General features: G+C 35.6%; 1 protein-coding gene across 3 annotated transcripts in view; it reads right to left on the minus strand.

The window, feature by feature from the left end:
- The window catches only part of LOC129219890 (feline leukemia virus subgroup C receptor-related protein 2-like), a 58,559-nt gene extending 50,960 nt beyond the window's left edge, over positions 1-7,599 (minus strand). For all 3 annotated transcript variants that reach the window (XM_054854203.1, XM_054854204.1, XM_054854201.1), the window contains exon 1: positions 7,460-7,599. The gene's annotated coding sequence lies outside the window, so the exon portion shown is untranslated. The remainder of the gene's footprint in view (positions 1-7,459) is intronic.
- Between the last annotated feature and the right edge of the window lie 305 nt (positions 7,600-7,904).

Raw genomic sequence — 7,904 nt, forward strand, 5'->3', positions numbered from 1 at the left:
CGACACATATTAAGTGATATTTTTTCTTTCTCTTTTTTTGTAACAAATTTTAATGGGTTACCTGGTTTTACTCGTATAAAACAATTTCAAAATTAAGGCTTGTGGGCCACCTTCGAAGTGTAGTGCTCGAACGGTGACCTCTTTACTGAAATACCTTTTAAAGGGTAAAAAACAAACCGTCAAACTTTTTTTATTTCTGGAAGAGTAATACAGGGTTGAACTGAGAGGGTAAAAATATCATTGAGGAAAATTCTAGAAAAAAGTTAACATTTTTTCGATAGTACGCTATCATGGCTTCACTTTTCTAAAAAATATTTTAAAAAACGAGAAAAGCAGAACAATGCATAATGTAAAAAATAATAAGCACCGAAAATTGCCCTACTACAATAATGTACATATTTTTTCTTAAGGTGGTCCTACCTCGAAACATGCATATGATCATTATTTGCACGACGTAAAGTTATTAAACTGTTAAATTCATTAGAATTGAAGGGAACGTGGTTTAAGAAAACAACATAATCTCTCAGAAAAGTATCATAACCCAAAGTTGTAAGAATTTTAGCACGTGTAAATTGAAATATATTCTTCAACCCGGAAATTGGAGCTACTCCTCCTCAAAAGTGAAATCATAGTATACAATGGAGGCCAATTAAGGTGATATCTTCAAATTCAGCTGCATTTACTGCAGATTTATGATTTGCAAAAGGCAGTACTGCCGTTTTGTGATACAAAATAAAATTAATGAAACTTTTAACAGTTTTAGAAACACTATCCACCTTTGGCTCACCTGCTTTTAGTAAGGTGTAATATATATATTTTTTTATTTCTTTCTAATGGGGATGCGTTAGACTATTTAGCCTATGCAGACCTAGTGCGATCACCAGATACGGCATCCAGCCTTACATGTGCCACCTAAGGCGCGGATGTCAATGGCACGGATAATTTTGCCACCGAGTTTCCCACCAGATGGAAGCACCTGGGGCGATGCGAAACTAAACTAGGGATTCAATTTTGTCTAGGGCATCGAAAGCCAAACGAATACACAAGGGGATTTTTACATGCCGCATAACCATACGATATGGAAGCTAACACGCTAAGACACTAACCGACACTTAGAAATTTTATAAAATAAATAAATATACCATTGATAGAAACTTTTTGAAGATTTAAGGACTAAATCCGAATGTGACTCTGACAAACCTATAATTAATAACTTCTTCCAAAAAATAAGAAAATTTATGAGAATCCACAATTGGCTGAATAGTTTGTGCATTCTTTCTGCACAATTTTTCCTTGTTTAAAAATCCTTGTTTCATCTAAATACCTTTTTGCTAGAGTAAATCACCTTAAATGAAGCACACGTAAACGTATTTACAAGACATATTAAAATTCATACGATTGTCAAAGTCATATGTTATTATAAATGAAGCTTCCATTTCTCTCCCGCAGACAAAAGTTTTTATTTCCTCGTAATTCTCAACTCATAGAAGGGCTGTCACACTCTCAGCGACTAGATTGAAATTTAATGGCCCGTAAAGCTGCCCGTGCGAAGTCTTGTATTGTGCCATTGTTTTACGTCATCGTGCTAGTCTTCTCATTTAAGTGTCAAGCGTCGGTTTTTCGGACGGTAAAAAAAAGACGGTAATTTTTTTCGGATGACTGAAGGTCTTGCTATGGGCAACCCTTTGAGTCCAATTCTAAGTGATTTGTACATGCACTATTTCGAACTTAAATTATTTAAAATTATACAATTTGATTTTTACGTCAGGTACGTTGACGACATTTTTGTGCTTTTGGACTCGTCTGTCAGTGACCTTGATAACCTTTTATCCATCCTAAATACTATTGACCCACATATTCAATTTACGGTTGAATTGGAATCTGATAATCATCTTTCTTTCCTTGATGTGTCCATCACTCGTCATGACAATACGTTTACAACTACTGTTTTCCGTAAACCCTTTGCTGTTTCTCTCCCCCCCCCCGCAAGTTATCCGTTCATCCTCCTAAACAAAAATTAGCTGCTTTTAGATCTTTTATTTACCATGCTTTAGCCATTTTTTCAAATTCCAATTTACTTTCATCAGAACTGAATTACCTACGAAGTATTGCGGTGGATCGGGGATTCACATCAGATATTATTGATACCATTTATAAGAAGCTATGTAGCTCAACTAACAAAAATCAAACACTTGCTCCTGTGAACTATTCGAGTTCCGTTGTCTTACCCTTTTTTCCTAACATCAGTCTTCAAATTGCCAAAATCTTAAAAAAGTTTCATTTTTCCGTCACTTTTTCTCCTGTTAATAAATTAAAATTTTCACAGCTTAAACACCCCGTTCACAACCTTGACAAATGGGGCATTTACAGTGTTTCCTGCCAGTGCAAATTGGCCTACATTGGGCAGACTCGACGATCCCTCAAATTCCGGATAAAAGAACACGAGAATTACGTCAAAAAACAGGATCTCAAACGCTCCTCTATTGCTCAACATTGTTGGTCCTGCGGTCATAATTTTATTTTTTCTTCCGCTAAAGTTATTCACGAGTGTTCGTCCATTCATGATTTAGATTTTTGGGAGTCATATTACATATGGAAAAATGCTAATTTAATCGTCAATGATTTGTCTAGCACCCCCCCCCCCCTTTTCCTAATGTTTGGAAGTCTGTTATTTGATTTATTTTTTGTCCGTGTCGTTTCCTCCTGAGTACAACTGTCCTCTGAGTTCTGACGTAACCTTGACGTCATCGTTTCCGGTACTGTTCTCATATCTTTTACAACTCGTCTCTCATTCCATTGTTCGCCTCGACTGTGTTTTAGTCGGGTGAACCTGTCTTCGTTTTTAATGCACTGATGATGGCACTTGTATTTTAGAGTGCCGAAAGAGCTGTTTGCTGGTTTTTTTAACCTTTTTCCATTATTAATTTGTACTTTATATACGTTGTCATATTTTATTCACAAGAACATTAGTACCTGTTTTGACATTTATCTTTTAATTCAGGAAGTTCTCTCTTAGTGAACCAACAGAATTTGTTTGAACTCTTCGTTTTCGTCCGCGCAAGTTTTCCGTGTGAAATCAACATACAGGTACACAGCAATTGAAGTTAATTCAAGATCCTTTTTTTATAAGCAATCACATTGCTTATTGTTCTCACTTGACGTTTTTGATGTTCCTATGTGATTTTGTTTTCCCTCCGCCTCCCTCTGCAGCACCACCGTCGACCGGCCCCTCCCGATGCTGCTCCTCCAGCGAAAACAGTCTCCAGTCTGCGTCCATATCATACACACACATACGCATACATGCACACGCATACACACACACATACCCACACACTCATGCCTACACACAGACACAAACACACACACACCTACATACACACATTTGTGATTGCGAAAAACATAATTTGAATTCCAGATGTCAAAATTCAAATTTATTTTATCTTTTTTTTTTTTTTTTGATTTTTTTTTTTTTTTTTTTTAAACCCTGTGAGGCAATATGCAAGTGTATCTGCCAGTACTCTCCCGAAGTTATGCAGAACAGCTTTAACAACAAAATTATGACGGTAACGATTTATTTTGTTCACCCGTTTGTCATCCAAAATAATGTATATCGGTCATTTTAATTAATGGCATCTTATTTCTCCTGTTAGTGCTCACGAATCCGTCTCACATTTACAATTTAAAAGCATCCATTTTGCAAGGTTATGAAATGCTATATGCAAAACAATTATTTATTTCAAATGAATGGCAAAATTCCTTTTGTGGCATGTGACGAAACCCATTTAAATGACACCCACCACTCACTTTCATAGGCGGCTCGTACGAGGGAGGAGGGCAACTGCCCCCTAACTTCCAAAAGTAATGGACTATGCCCCCTCACTTTTCAGAATTAAAAATTAATAATCGATTGAAAAATGACTTTCTGTTGGGTGGATTGATTTGTTTCACGAAAGTTAAAACTAAAAAATTCTAAATATATAAATGAACTTTTCTCATCTTATTTCATAAGAATGGAACTTTGAAATGGAGGGGGAAAGTAGACGGTGGGCCATCAGTCTCGATTTTGTGATGTCATACCCCACATGTTTAATCAGTATTTTAATCAGTAATATAAAAACCTGTTATAAAGCTCAATTGTAAAAAAAAAAAAAAAAAAATCAGTGTCAGAGGGCACACCTCCCAACCCCTACATTACTTCCCCCCCCCCCCAACTTTTTTGCTTCACCAGCCGCCTATGCTCACTTTCATGATAATTTTTCTGCTAAAACAAAGCACTTTAAAAAGTTTATAAAAAAAAAAAAAAAAAGTTTTTTTTGATATATTTAAGCAAGGATATCTTTGAAATATAAGAACCAACATCCCATTTCCCAGGAAAAAAATTCTTGCTCATGACTGTAATCGCATAGCTTCCAACTAGTGAACCGTGAACTTATGAAAAAGCAAATTGATATCTTTGTGGCGTGCTGCTGGGAGAGCCCTTACAAAATAATGCGTGGCTTAAGAGGGTGCGCTCCCTGGTTTTTAAAAATTAATTTGGTGCTGATTACACTGAAAAACAAATGTTAACGAATTTTCCGTTCCTCAATGTACTTTGGGTGTTTCTTATAGGTTTCAAGGTGCTGAAAAAGAATATGTTTACAAAACTTTTCTATCACCCTCAATTTTAAGAAATTTCATTTATGATTTTTGGATTATATATGCTATCTTATAGCAGTTGAAAATTTACTTGATCCATAGACACATATCTTTTTACTCATTACAGCGATAGAACATGTAACAAGAGAGTAGAAACTGAATTCACTTGCAGATGCGCTAGGCGTTCTGTATCACTTCGGTTTCACGCTAGATCACGGTAATTGAAGTTGTCTTCCGGCGCGTGGAAATGCTCTGCCATCGGTTCCCATAGCTTATTTTAGCATATTGAAAGAATCCTACGAAAATATGATGATATTTATTCATGAAATTGACTACTCACATCCTAGTTGGAGCATATGGGCAGTTTTTTAAAGTAATTGCCGTTTTCATTGGTATGCAACTTGATTATACAATGTACTGCTGTTTTCTGTGTGAGTAGAACAGCAGGGAAATACATGAACATTATATCAAACGAGCTGATGTGTGCATCACATGACTTCCTTTTACCCCAATTTCATGTCATTTAACTATTATTGGCAATTAATGTGATTCAATAATTTACTCTCTAAATATCAAAAAAAAAAAAAAGGGCCAAATGAAAACCAAATTTTTAAAAAAATCGCCAAATTTGTCGCCTAGTTGGCGACAAAACTTGGCGACCAAAAGACTGGCGATATATATCGTACACATACGCACATACATACGGACGTCACGAGAAAATTCATTGTAATTAACTCGAGGGTCGTCAAAATGGATATTTCGGGTGTCTGTAGGTTCCTAGGCATATATCAACGTGTGATCGAGTCAAAAAAAAAAAAAAAACTCAACGTTCATTCGGGGGTGAACAAAATGGAAATTAAGGTCGATTTTTGAGTGAAAATTGTTTCGCGAATACAATACTTCCTTTTTTTTTTGTAAAAGGAAGAAAAAAGAAATGGCCAGAGCGCAAACAATATATTGAAGGAGAAAAAAAAAATATGCAAAACGTTCCTCTAATCGATTAAAAAAAATATTTCCCCACCTTTACACAGAAAGTTGGAATTGATGAAGAATTTCGTTAAATCAATGGATAAAAAGAGGTGTTGATTTCAATATTCGTAGAAACAGTTCCCATCGCTCATTTGTTTAGAAAGCTTATGAAGGACCGACATTTTGAAGCTAGTTTAGGTGATTTGGGAAAAACAGCATGGATTGATTTTAAAAAGGTTGTGACACAGTTCTTAAGAAATAATTAAAGTTCTAATTATGAAAAATTAATTTAAGACAAGTTAAAAAGTTGCAAAAAATTAGGATGTTCAATATCACTGAAATTTTTTCCCCTGAGAGTATGGGAGCTGTGAGCGACGACGATGGGAAGCGCTTCCACCAGAATATTTCTGCAATTTAAGCGGGATATCACGGACGGTTTAATCCTATTATGATCGGGGTTACTGTTGGAATCTTATTAGAATATTATATATTATTTAAGTTTGTGTTAGTGCCAATAATAAAGCATCTGCAGTTAAGGCATTTAAAGCTACATAAAGTATGAAATTTAGGAATTTTTTTTACAAGTATCATTATTTTTTTCAACAAAAATCAATACATATATTTTTTGTGTTTCATACTAGTTTTAAGCTTTGTAATTGTTTATAAAATGGTAAATGACAAAAATATTGTACATGTATCGGAAAAATGTCATTAAATTGAGATTTCAGGAATTTTGGATTTTTCAATAATCTATGGGGGATGGAATATTTTTACTGTCATATTCTTTTTCTACACCCCCTAAAATATAGAAGTCACCACTTACTTAATGCGGAATAGAAACCTTGTTGACCAGTGTTATAGGAGGGAATGCTTGGTAACCAAATGTTGCTATGATTAATTGATATCCAAGGGCACCCCGAATTTAAACTTTTGGTAGGGGAAAACTCTCAATTTTTCCAATAAAATTCCAGTTTTTCCGAACCATAAAATACGCGAATGCAGAATGAGAAGGAACAAAACATTGGGCATCAAAAAAAAATTAAAAAAAAAATTAATAATTTGAATTTTTGGCATCTTGAATTCAAATTATGTTTTTCGCAATCACGAGCGTGTGTATGCGCGTGTGTGTTTGTGTAGGCGCATGTGTGTGGGTGCATGTTTGTGTAAGTGTATGTATGCATGTGTGTGAGTGAGTGTTGTGTAGGCGTTCGTGTGTGTGTGTATGTAGGCATGTGTGTTTATGTCTGTGTGCAGGCATGAGTGTGTGTATGTGTGAGTGTAGGAGTGTGTGAAGTCGTGTGTTTGTATGTGTGTGAGCGTGCGTGCGTGTAGGACATGGACACTTCCGACCAGGAGAAGCGGATAGCTCAGGACCGGGGGACTGCCGCGCCTGGAGGACGGCGGGCGGTGGTGCTGCAGAGGCCCCTGGTCCAAGCTGAAAAAGGAACCGGAACATCAAGGACGGTCAAGTGAGAACAATAAGCAATTGTGATTGCTCAAAAAGAATCTCAATATTGCAATAATGTCTCCAAATTTCCAGATTCAACAGCAAAACTTGACGAATAAAGATTTTTTGGAAGGTCACAGTGACCTTCCGTGCCTTCCCATCGGGGCACCCCTGGTACCACCTTAAAAGCTCTAAACGATCATCGAACGAAATTATCAACTCATTAGTATTAATAATGAGTACAAGATTATTCAAATGAAAAATAGCTACTTATTAGGATAGAGCGAATATATTATCAATAACTTTGCTCTTGCACGTTTTAATTAAATACAGTTAAGAATATTTTCCCTGCATTTAGTAAGCTTATTTACTATATTTAATAACTTAATAGAAACGAGGAGTACTTACAAAGCTTCATTTCGTTCATGTTCCATTCGCTCACTGCATTGGGAAAGTACAAATGGACATTTTTCATTACAGCAACAAGTTTTCACCTACCAGGGTGACGCAGAATATGAAATGATATTCAGAAAAAACGTAGGAAAAAAAAAATTTATCACGACTCGTCACGGCCTATACTGCTTTCAAAATTAAACAATAAAACAACGATGCATTCTACCTAAAACAAGAGAAAGGACATTTTATTATAATTTTAAATCTCTAGAAGTTTTTGTTTTGTTAGATTTAGACACTTCGCTTTCAGTACAATACGTAATTCTGAGTTACTGATGAGTTAGATTTTTCGTAATGTGAAATATAAAATAAATCCAAAATTTTTGCTGCATTGAAAGCGTCTATATCTTTTAACCAAAGAATTTGTGTATACGTGAGTGTGTGTCGTTTATCTGTCTAC

Source organism: Uloborus diversus, chromosome 4 (assembly GCF_026930045.1).
Source record: "Uloborus diversus isolate 005 chromosome 4, Udiv.v.3.1, whole genome shotgun sequence".
Classification (NCBI taxonomy): domain Eukaryota; kingdom Metazoa; phylum Arthropoda; class Arachnida; order Araneae; family Uloboridae; genus Uloborus; species Uloborus diversus.